Here is a 13218-nt window from a genome sequence, read left to right on the forward strand (position 1 = left end):
CTTTGGGACACGGATGAGAGAGCACATAATTTTTGCTGTGTGGAGAAAGGCGCAGTGATGTTTGATCTAAGCCTAATGATAGAGTTTATATAATAAGGACCCTAAAGATATGATTTGGGGTCTTTTCATTCATCATTGCTTTGAAAAAATTTACTAATATAAGGTGATACAGCAGAAAATTGATAAGACATTGGAGTTTTTAAAAGTCATTCTGAAACCTAATCTCTGTTTATAGTCCATTTCTTCTTGGACTTGGCATCTTCTTGGAGATGCCATGTGAAAATTCTATTGCTGTTTGAAGTCCTGTCTTTTTTAAAACTTAGACAATCAAAAGGCTTATGTATTTTTCAGCTTTGTGATTTATGCAGATAATAATTCAGTGACAGTAATGAGGAGAGAGGATCAGTTGGGACTTGAGAACTCAGAGAAGTCTGGGTGATTTCTGAAAGTTTGTGGTATGTTTGATGATTAACCAGTTGGTCAGATTAGAGAATTCATATAAAGATCTGTGGGTAATAAGCCAATAACTTTAGAGCAGAAAGCCATGAATACCAGACTAAGCATTGATTCTATTCCTCTAGAGTCAATGAAGGTTTTTTGCACAGGGTAAGAAATGGGCAGGGTAAAAAATGACGAAAATAACATTTTAAGAGATTCTTCTTATAGTGGTATAAAGCCTGAATTATAAAGAGAATGCCTAAAGAAATTAACAATTGGATTTGGGAAACCCTTGCTCAGAAGGCAACAACAGGATTTAGAAACTCATTAGATTTGAGGCCAAAGAACAGGAGAGGCTGAATGGGAAGTTGGGTTGTTCATGCCCCTACTTGAGAGCAGGCCCTGATTGCTCCATCCTCTGGAGGTTGCAGTGACCATAGTCTGAGGGACTGGAAACTATTAGGGGCAAGAACATAATGGGCTTATAATTGTGACAAGTCACAAAGGGCAATACAGGGTAAGTCCCAGAGCAGTGTTAGTGGCACTAGAGTGAGATATGAAATTGTCTTTTTCTCTGACCTTGAATGCTGTTGGTGGCCCCTTTATCTGATAAGGTAAGGAAAATCTCGAAGAAGCAGCTAAACTATATTGATAAAAGAGTTATGAGCAGTGATGTTACATCGCTGAATTACATGGCCTAGAGAGGCTATTCAGTGTTTATATTCCTCCCTGGAACAATGCAGCGATGTCTATGCCATAGAGAATATGCATCGAGTATGCACCACTGTTTCAGAGAGACTTTATCTAGGTCAGCAAAAAAGGAGAAATGATGAGAAATGCTCAACTCTCATGAATGATGACTGTGGCCTGCCCAATCCTCCTATGACCTAGCGTCATCCTGCTTTCTGTCAGCCACAGACTATGAAAAGGATGTGCGACATGCCTGGTTTGCCAGGGAGACGCATGTAAGAATTAAGTGTCATTTCCGTTGAAGTTTGTGAAGCTTTCAAGCCACAAAGAAGAGAAAGTCACTTTTTCCTGAAGTAGTTACTCATCTTACTTGCAATTCTGTCCCCCTTCCAAGACACAAAGAAAGATCTTTTTACTTATTGGGAAACCATGATTTATTGGACATCCCAAGTGGAGGGCTGCAGCGGGTTACAGGCCATCCTGGGGGAATGATGCAGCGAGGCTGCCCGTGTTTGTAGTGGAGGACAACAGAGTACCTTGGTAAGTTTCTGCAGAGACTCAGGAAAGTGGGGAGGATACTTTAGAATAGGAGCCAAGAGTGCTCCTAGAGTGCAGCTGGTGCTCTCAGAGCCTTTCCTGGAAAATACATGGTATTCGCAAGGGCTCGGGACCAACTGAGTTGCCATCGGGAGACTTGCATATTGAAGTTCCCAGGGTGCAGCATGCACCACAAGGTTGATTTTCAGAGAAATCTTAGATGCAAGCTGCTCTAATATGCTTAAAGTTGCATTTTACATTTAGGTCTATGATCCATTTTTAGTTAATTTTTGTGAAGGCATATTTCAAAATGGTTAATTTTCTCTTATTTGCTCAAAATACGAGGGGACTTTTCTCAGATCTTCACCTTGAGGATCTGGTCAGGTGTCTGGAGGTAAAACCCACGAAAGAGTGTTGGTTTCCCGAAGAGTGGATCCCAGGACTTTCTCACTCTCGTACTACTTTACATTCAGCTTCCAGCAATTAGTCATTAGTCATTAGTCAAAGTTACCAAACAAGTTACTAGTTCATTACTCTGGAGGCTTCTGCTCCGTGCAAGCTGGTCTTGGTTGTAATTCTCTTATCTGTCTGTCTCTCTCCAGAATTTGGGGTGGTGGTTTGCCCTGTGACCTTATTTCTCTCATGAGTCTAAGAAAAGCGTTTGTCAGTTGGGTTAGCTGTTTTCTTATTGTAAAGATGGAAATGATGACTACTAAGCTCTTTGCTTGTCAGAGCTAAAAACAGAAGCCCTCCAATCTCCTTATTAAATACTTATCTAAACCAAAGCAAACTGATCTGTTGCAGAATCTGTTTAACTGGTGGAATGTCCTTCCTGAGTTTGAGTTTTAACCTGTCGCCTTATGACTGCCATGCATGGATTTTTGTATAAATTAGTTCAGTACATGTTTTTGTGTGCATGTACATGTGCAATTTATTAGTAACTACATATAAAATGTGCATGTTTCTTTACTCAATAGTTCTATTTTTGTCCTACAGAAAAATGAGCACAGGTGTCTAAAATAAAGATGTACAATTATGTTCTTTAAGAAATTATAATAGTGCTTTCTCTGATATTGGACCTGTTCAAACAAAACCAAATTACCATTTCACAGGAGTTATAGAAGGGATTCACATTGCTGTTGTAACATAAGTAATAAAGTCCCTTCTCTCTGACCCAGGAGTTTTATGTCTTCTGTCAATATCAATCAAATAGCAGCAGAAAAATTTATGAGAGTAAAATTTCAGGCTCTTCACAGTTCTTGACAAAAATAACTCATTTCATCATTTCCTCCATGTAAGTTTTAAAATAAATTATGTTTTTATTAATTATAATTAGCATTTTCCACTTTCAAAGTATGCTTTGAAGATAGAATATTTTAAGATGCAGAGTCTATTGACCTCTTTACAGTTGAAATTAAAAGATAGTGTTAAATTTACTGTGAGTTTATTAACAATCTGATGTGCATAAATAAGCACCTGAGCGAGTGAAGCAGGTAGCAATGACTTATTAATATTCAAAAACCTTGGGCTAATGTAGTGATATGAATTAATCTGTCTCTTCTCTCTCCTGTAGTCATTCAAGATATATTAGATGATTTTAAGTCTATTTAGTGATTTAAAAGGAGATATTTATTTCACCCTTATGGAATTGTTCTTTCCAGTGAATTGTTCAATTTTCTTTTTTTATTTGTTCCAGTATATGTTTTGTAAACTCTGTTCTGAATACATTTGCTTTTATATTTGAGGTAAAAAGAAAGTATTCAATTTATTGAGACATCTGTCAATTCTATGTAGGTCTGTTGACAAAAAATGTTTTTAAAAAATTGAAGTTTATTTGTCACTATATGAAAGAATAACTATGTAAGAGTCAAGGATTTGTAAATAAAAAATACCGTAGTCACTGTGACATACAGTTTTCTTGCCATTGTGTTCTCATTTTCTTCTCTTTTTTTTGGAGTAAATATTCAAATCTGAAAGCTAATATTATTTATTAGTAAAATTAATAAAATAGGGATATTTTCTATGAGTTGTACATAGAAATAAAATCAAATTACACATTACAAATTCATATGGTATTTGCCGTCTGACAGATTTGCCAGATGCTGATAAAGAAATTAAGGTTCAGAATGGTCAAGCAACTTGCTCAAAGTCATACAGCAATCATATAGCTAGGAAGTGGACAGAGGAAGTCTGACCCTAGGGGCCATATTCTTATCCACCTCACTACATTGCCTCATATTTCATTCTATGCCCTTGCAAAAGGCAAAGCAAAGCAAACATAGAAATCCAATCTCCTTCTATCTTCTTTACCTCACCTTAAATTATTATCTTATATTGACCATAATTTACTTTTTCCTCAAAAACTTCTGCAATTTCCTGCTATTGTATAGCGTCATATAATTGAACACAAAACTTCACAGAGTATGTTCATGTAAAGCTTTAAGAAAGATAAAGGATGGTAGCAGCAGAAAGATGGTACAAATATCAGAGAGGACCAGACACAGCTCATAGGTCTCTTTTTAAATTCTTTTAAAATTTATTTTTAAAAAGTTTTAAAGGCAATTACCATGCCTTGCAATTTTCCTATTATTTCTTTGTGCCACTACTAAACTATTAGATGTGCAAGAGGTGATAACTGTATACATTTTTGTTTTGTCTAATTATTTTTATTATGGTAAAATACACATAACATAAGATGTTATCACCTGAACTATTTTTATGTGTATAGCTCAGTGGTATTAAACACATTTATAATGTTGTGCAACCATCACGGCCATCCATCTCCATAACTCTTTTCATCTTATAAAACTGAAACTCTATACCCATTAAACCATAAATCCCTATTCCCCATTTCCTCTAGTTCCTGGCAAACATCAGTCTACTTTCTGTTTCTATGATTTTGACTACTCTAAGTAACTCATATAAGAATCATACAGTATTTGTCTTTTTGTAGCTGATTTACTTTATTTAGTATAATGTGCTCAAGGTTCATCCATGTTGTAGCATATGTCAGAATTTCCTTGCTTTTTAAGGCTGGATAATACTCCATCATACGTTTATGCTACATTTTTACTTATCCATTCATCCATCAGTGGACATGGCTTGCTTCTACATTTTAGCTATTGTGAATAATGCTGCTATGAACATAAGTACACAAATATCTTTTTGAGACGTTGCTTTCAGTTCTTGTGGGTATATACCCAGAAGTGGGATTGTTGGATCATATAGTAATTCTACTTTTAATTTTTTGAGGAACCATCACAGGGCTCTTTTTGCACAAGATGTGCTTCACCTTCAGATTGTGATCACCACGATAGGACAAGATACCTTTTTCTCAGAAGAGCCAAATTTACCTTTTACAAGCCGCTGATCATGTAACTGAAACTAGACTGCATAATTGGTTAAATCAGGCACAAATTATTGATTTATCTTTTTTATTATATATAAAAATTTTGGATGATTTCTATTGATCTGTGTTCAAGTTCACTAGTCTTTTCTTCGGTCATGCTTAATCTGCTGTTAATCCTGGACAGTGTATTTTTAATCTCAGACATTGTATTCTTTCATCTCTAGAAGTTTAATTTGGGTTTTAAAAAATATCTCCTGTGTTTTTATTTGCAAATTTATTCTAGCTTCTTGAACATATGGAATACCATTTATAATAACTTTTAAATCCTTGTTAACTAATTCTATAGTATGTATCATTTTTGGTTCTGTTTTGATTGATTCATTTTTCTCTTCATTAAGGGTCACATCTTCCATATTGTACTTGCCTAATGAGTTTTGATTCAATATCAGACAACAGATTTATCTTTTGAGTCTTGCTTTAAGATTTGTTAGGTGGCACTAGAGCACCATTTAGTTTAGTGATATATTTCCCTTTTTTTTTTTTTTTTATGGAGTGGTCTTTCTTTCTTTTTTTTCCTTCTTCCTTCCTTCCTTCCTTCCTTCCTTCCTTCCTTCCTTCCTTCCTTCCTTCCTTCCTTCCTTCCTTCCTTCCTTCCTTCCTTCCTTCCTTCCTTCCTTCCTTCCTTCTTTTTTTTTTGACAGAGTCTCACTCTGTTGCCCTGACTAGAGTGCTGTGGCGTCAGCCTAGCTCACAGCAACCTCAAACTCCTTGGCTCAAGCGATGCTCCTGCCTCAGTCTCCCAAGCAGCTGGGACCACAGGCATGCACCACCATGCCCGGCTAATTTTTCTATATATATTCTAGCTGTCCATATAATTTCTTTCTATTTTTAGTAGAGACGAGGTCTCGCTCTTGAACTCCTGAGCTCAAACGATCTGCCCGCCTCGGCCTCCCAGAGGGCTAGGATTACAGGCGTGAGCCACCACGCCCAGCCACAAGACCCTTTTTAATGCTATAGCTAATATCCAGTAAATTATGAAGTTTCCCACTATGGCTGTTGGGATCTTGCACTACTCCCGGCACTGTGAGATTTCTAGGCACTGATCCCTCTTTTGGATGGTTCTTCTTAAAACTGAGGTAGTTTCCTTATAAACAAGTATTGATCAGCACTCAACTCAGTACACAAGGGGGACCTTCTGAAGATGTCTGTAGTTTACTCTGTGCAGCTCTTGCCTCTTCCGTCCTCTGCTCTGTGAACGGCAGCCATCTTGGCTTTCCTGGACTCCTAGCTCCAGCTCTTCAACTCAGGGAGACCAACTCAGGGTTTTTCTTGGGTTCCCCTTCACTGTGCCACCTCTTTTGTTTCCTGTTTCTCAAGGATCACTACCCTTTATTTCTTTATGTCCAATGTCTTGAAAGCTATTGTTTTATATATTTTATCAGATTTTCAGTTCCAGTCTCTGTTATTCCAGCTTGGCTAATTTATACATTTTCAAGAAACAATGCAGACAACCTAATGCAGAGTGCCTTGAGGAGTTTCAGATTTTAAACAGCACATTTCAGTCACTAGGTAGTACAGTTTATTTCTTTCTTGGCCAAGGGTCAGTACCATGGCTCAAGGATTCCTGAAAGTAAGCATAGAGGTACCACAGAGACAAGCCAGAAATGACCCCTATTTTCGCATAGTTAGTTCACTGGAAGTGCCATTGTTGCAGACTTCCACAGGTTTTTCTGCTGCTTGCTGTTGTTTCCTTTTCTCCCTGGCTAGTCTTCTCTAACTGTACTAAGACAAATTGAGCTTGTGCTACTACTACACCTACTTCATTTGTGTATCATTATATTTATCACACTGTATTATAATTATGTGTGTGTATGTCTTTCCCCCATCAGACCATGGGATCCCTGTACAAAGACCATATCTATATATCCTCAGTGCCTGACACTCTTGGAGCTTCCTAATAATATAATAGATGCACTAATGAATAGAATAAATACATATTTGAACATGAGTTATTTTAACCAGTAAGCTAGCATGGAGACATTTAGAAATTAATATTAATATATTGACTTCTGTTATTAGTCTAGCTAAAATAAGCACCTCATGTATCGTATCATGTTGCTTTGTAGTAAACCCATTTCTCAGTCAGGGCCCCAAAGACCGCATGGTTCAATGCAGAATCTTCTACGGAATTGCAAGGCATTTTGCCTCCATGTTCCCTAAGACTTGCTAAAATGGGGTCTTTCAAGTAGATTGGGAGGTAACCAAAATGATTTGAAGATCAAAGCTGTCCAAACTTTGAGGTCTTTTGTAATAAATCTGGGCTTTTCTAGAGTGAGGATTCACACTAGTTCATATCGCTTTTAACTGCTCTTTTGCTTTAAGGTAGAAGTTAGATTTCTTTCCTGACATATTTATTTCAGGTTATCAAACATTTATATCCTTAGCTCTTCTACTTCTCAGGCACAGAAAGGAGAGCCTTTTTTTTTCTAGAAGCAAAATAAGAAAAAAGTTCCTCTTATTTATTTTATTTTTGCTTGAGGCTATAGCTTGAATTCTTCTTTGAAATGTTTTTCAGTTTTCTTCCATTGGCTAGGGATTTGCATGCAACAGATATTGAATAAATGCTCATTGACCCAAGCCTGGTTTCTCTACTTAAATTACATCTAAAAAATAAAAATGACAATCCAATTGACACATGTGAAAGAGGAAATTTAATTTTTCACAGTTATCCACACTTTTCTAAAAAGTCAAGTTTTGCTGATTCTATAATATAATGGAATAAGTGCGTAATCTAGTTCCTTGTATGTGGTAAATGAGCTTTACTAATGACATTAACAAGCTGATAAAATTTGATACGATGTAGTACTAGAAACATTTTGTATAGTCACAGTATTGAGGTTATGAATAGATTTTTGATAATTCAAGTATTATTCATTGGGTCTGTATCTCTGTGAGTGGTTTGAATCAGGCATGAAAGGTGACTTTCATCAGCATTAAAAGTGAAGTCACATATAGAGATTGTGCTTAAACTAGCTATAAAGGAAGAGAATGAGAATGGAGCCCTAATAGAGAGTTGACACAGCATCTCTGGACTTGTTTCAAGCCAGTGACTACACAGAAGTGCCTGACCAAGAGATGACTACTGATCCTGGGAGCCTCTGGGTGATGCATGCTTTGCTTGTGTGGGTTACTCATCAGAGTGAGGTTGCACTCATTCTGCAGATAAGCAGAAAAGTATAACAGTATTTTATTCAGTAGTTTATGTTTCCATCAGCCTCCTTAGACTGTGAATTCCTTAAAATCCAAATTTTGTCTTACTCTTGTTTATGTTCACAGGATGTGTTTGGTAAATTAACGAATGGACAAACAATTATAAAGTGACCACCTTAAATCTAAATGCAACGAGTTGTATGTAAATGAACACACACATACAAAGTTTTACTAAATACAAATGAGAGAGGAAGGATAAGGGCATTGGCAGCTTCAGAGCAGGGAGAGAATGTTTAGCCAGAATAGTGTATAAACAATAATAAATATTCTATAAATATGTTAAATGTTTATTTAATTATGCTGAAATGAAAGACTACAGTATGCTTGTTTTTGTTAACATTTTGTCTACATTAAGGGAAGTACGAAAAGAGAATCCCAAATGTGCATGTTGATTCCGGATTAGTTTGGACCTTAAATGCTGGGTTGAGCATTTTGGTAATGGCCAGCCATCCAGATTTTAAAATGTGTTTTTTTTTTTTTTAAACAAAGAAAGTGATGTGATTATATCTGTGCATTAGAGAGATTCACATGGTAAGAATCTGTATTGCATTTAACAGAGAAGGCTGCAGATAAATAAATGAAGGATGCTGTACTGAAATATCGATACTAAAAGGCCTTTTTATATGTCAGGCTGAGGTACTTGCACTACATTGCCAGTGAGTAGAGCAAGACAAAAGAGAAAGTATCAAAATGAATAAAGGTCAGTAAAAATGCCTGTGGTTTTTGGAAATTTTTGATAATAGTTTTGACACTATTTAGGAGATAGGGTTTTTTGTATTAACCACAATGAACTAATCTTGCTTGAATTTCTTTGAATCCTACAGTTGTCAAGAAGGAATTTAATGCATTAGCAAAAATAATTGAGGAAAGCTAAAGAGAAAACCAATCTTCTACATAGACTTAGGATAAATCATCAAAAGACAATCACAATGGTTACATATTTTTTATATTTGTTTAAAGAATAAGTGCTTTTAGCCTTAAAGCCTAACAAACAAAAAATCATTAAAAAGTTAATAATGTTTTCTCCCAAACATAAGGCTAAAACTAGAATTTTTAAGATATTTAAAAATAAATAAACAGAATACAATGCATATAGAGAAATTATGATTCCAGAGAAAATTTTTACATCAAAGTTTCTTTTATTGGAAAAGAAAAGTGACAGCATGCTAATCTTAGAAAAATGCTCTTTTTGTTTGTTTGGTGTCAATCAGACAGAAGTGAAGTTGAAAAGAATGAGTGGCTTTGAACAGGACTGTTGTTTCTAAACTTTTAAAATTAATCAGGCTCAAATAGTAGTAATGTTACACAGCAAGGAGTCAGAAGACTGTGGACACTAGGAATGGCTTTTACAAAGGCTTTCAGCCTCAACTTGAAAAGGAGCTATGCATTAGATTACTGGGGCATGGGACAAAGTTGTGAGCATGATCATATTTAGAAGACATATTTTGAGCTTATTTCAGGTTATTTGGTATTTCACTAATAATGAAAATAGGCAGGGAAGGTATATCCTTTAGAAAGTTGGTTTTAGCTATAGACTAGATCCTCTAAGTTGTGTAGGGTTATAGGTGGAAGAGACTAAAAATGTTGAACATTTTCTAACAGATGATCATTAAAGATTTCTTTGACACAATTTTGTGTGTGTGTGTGTGTGTGTGTGTGTGTGTGTTTTAATGTGAAGGTGAATTAATAAAAGTGGGGAGGATATTTGGAGGTTGAACCCTTGTTTAAGTACTCCACGGACAGAACAGTTTTGAATTAGCAGGATTACACTCCCTCCCCCATTTATTACTGGTATTACTGGATCCAAGAGGAGGCCAGAGTAATTCTTGTAACTGCGTAGAGTCTTCTCTCCAGGAGAAGCCACAGTAAATAAAATTTTTATCCATTTTCAAGAAATCAATTTAGTATACTTTATGGATTTTTGCCTTATTCTCTTGACCTTTTCTTTCACCCCTTAAATCAGCCCTAACACCCTTGAAATGAAATCTTCTTTTTTTACTCAAGGTCAACCCTGAGTGTTGAATAGTTTCCAAAGGGAAATTAATAAATAAGAATTCTCTCTAATAAATTGGAACAAAGCAAAGGGCACACAAGTGCACAGAGGGAAGTAAAAGTCATTGGAAATCAAGTAGGGAGGAGAGGTGAGGAGCAAAGGGGCAAAAACCACACCTAACAGGTACAATGAACACTATTTGGGTGATGGGCACATTTATAGCCTTGACTCAAGCCATATTACAAATATATTTGTACCCATTTAACATTTTGAAATAAATAAACAAAACCTTTGTAGATTCAGAAAAAAATAAATAGGAATTGAGGTCTGAGATTTGAGAGTTAAAATGGATCATCCAAGAGAGGGTGTGAACTGATTGGTAAGTGGTTGATTGATTTATGTCTTAGTCCATTTGTGCTGCTATAACAAAATACCTAAGACTGGGTAATTTATAAACAACAGAAATTTGGCTTTTACAGGTCTGGAGGCTGAGAAGTATAAGATCAAGGCACTGGCAAATGCGGTGTCTGGGAAAGGCACGTCTTTGCTTCCAAAATGGTGCTGCAGCCTCATACAGTAGAAGGTGGAAGTGCAAAAGGGGTGATTGCTCACATGGCAGAAGAGCTGAAAGGGCCAGGCAGTTTCTGAAGGCTCTTTTGTACAGGCATTAATTCCATTCATGCAGGCACAGCACTCATGACTCAATCACTTCTCAAAAGGCCCCACCTCTTAATATCACCACCTTGAGCTTTAGGTTCCAACATATGAATTTTGGAGGGACACATGCATTCAAACCATTAGACTATCTATACTAATTGGGAAATACTCTTTGCTATATCCCTAATGGGGAGGCCTTCATCCTCAAAACTCAGGAATATTTATAATTACTTATAATAAGCTGTTAATGTCTGCTCCTGCTAGACCCTTCTGATGCTCTTTCTGATAGATTGCTTATCCCAGTTAATTTGATGTTATTAATATAAAATGATAATCTTTGGGTTTATTACAAAGTATTTTGGTTCAATAAAACAACATGTACCACAAATACATGTAGTAAGGGTACAGTAGGATCATCTTCTCCTCCTTCATTTTGATCACCAGTTTCTCTGCCTTCTCCATTCTTGCCAATGAGAATTTCAAGAGCTCAGTCCCATGGCCTTCTCTGTTCCCAATTCATTTAAATTTTTGTCCATTACTTCAGCTTCCATGATGTCTCTGTGGATGACTTCCAAAACAAAACAGCACTTTTAGTCTTGGTCATTTTCATGATATTTAGTACATGTTATGCTGCAAAATTTCACATTGGATATGTTGATGTTCTCCAAAACCCAACACATTAAAAATTAGATACATTATCCTGCTCCCAATCTCTTCTTGATTCATGCATTTCTGTAAACAATGACACCATCTCTCAGTTACCAAGACTTGAACAATATATTCAAAGTGCAGAAAAGTGTAAAGATGGAGGAAAAATTATTTAAAATCCCACAATCTTTTCTCAATGTATTATTTTTCTTTATAAGGCAAAGGTAATCTCATACCTTATATTTTTTACATTATTTTGTTCATTATATTTTTTAGCTCCAAAATTCCTATTTAATTTTTTAAAAATATAATTTTAATCTCTCTGTTAAATTCCTCATTCTGGTTTCATATTGTTTTTCTAATTTCATTGAACTGTTTCTCTGTATTTCCTTGATGTTTGCTGAGCATCCTAACAACAATCACTTTGAATTCTTTGTCTGACAGTACATACATCATTTGGAGGGAGTTAGCTACGCTCCCAGCAAAAAATTGGGTCCCTTAGGCAGAGGTCATTGCAAAGGATAAGGAAATAATAGAAAATCATAGAATATAGAAATAAAAGAATACACAGAGATGAAACTACAGTTTTATAAAGTATAGATTTATGAAAGGTGGGGGCTCAGGAAACCCCACAGCATTCCCGTGAGATGTGAGGCCACAAGTAAAGTTTCATCTCAGTATTTATAGGTACAGTGATCGTTTGCCAGGAGTAACAGATTTACATAATAACAGGTAGTTCGTTTTAGGTTAAAAGTCTCCCAAAAAGCTTCTAGAGATCCCTTAATTAACTCTATGTGAGTAAACCATTTCAAAATCTTTCTAAGACAAACTTCTAAGTTCTAAGACAAAGCTATTACTTTAGCAGAAAGGATAAACAGCAACATAGTGGCTGTATATTTCTTTATCTAGTTTTTGTGGATTGAGACAGGTAGTCAGGAGTGAAGCAGGAACTGTCCCTTAGGCTAATTGTTTTGGGCCGCAGGTGTCTGTCTGTCAGGTGGGCACTCTTTTGTCAGCTCTCATCTCCTGGCTCCATGCAAACCTGCTTTGTCATACAAAACAGGTGAAAGCCACAGGTGTGAGACACAACATCACTTTGGAAAGCAGCTGCCACTGACCTGTGAGATGCCCTCCTGAGGCGAGGCAGCTTTTGATATGTGTACTAACACGTTCACATATTCCTTCAGGGCAAAGTCCTGCAAAACTCCTGAAATCATTTCTGTCTCTATATAGTAATATTAATCTATGGAGCAACAGTCCAACATTTCCTACATCTCCATTTCTTTAGAATCAGGTCCTGGTACTTCATTTTGTCCCTTTGGTGATTTCATGTTTCCTTGATTGTTCTTGATCTTTGTTGTGTCTGCATATTTGAAGAACATACTTCCTCCAAGCTTTGCAGACTGGTTTTGTATGGGAAAGGCCTTCAAAAATCATCCCATCCAGAGATTCTGGACAGGCCATCTGGTGTGGTCCACAAGGGGGCTTGCTCCTGGAATTCTTGAGTTGGCTGACCTGATTCCTGGGTCAGCAAGGGGGAAGGCCCAGAGCCCAGATCCACTTGGATGGACTTGTTGACTGGGTCTTCTGTGGAGGGCCTGGAGTCTGCATCCCCAGGTGTTGGCCTGAAGTCCAT

The 13218-nt window shown here is 36.5% G+C and overlaps 1 pseudogene; it reads right to left on the reverse strand.

Moving 5' to 3' along the window:
• The window catches only part of LOC123644413, a 29063-nt pseudogene extending 15845 nt beyond the window's left edge, over window positions 1-13218 (reverse strand).

Source organism: Lemur catta, chromosome 9, assembly GCF_020740605.2.
Source record: "Lemur catta isolate mLemCat1 chromosome 9, mLemCat1.pri, whole genome shotgun sequence".
Lineage (NCBI taxonomy): Eukaryota > Metazoa > Chordata > Mammalia > Primates > Lemuridae > Lemur > Lemur catta.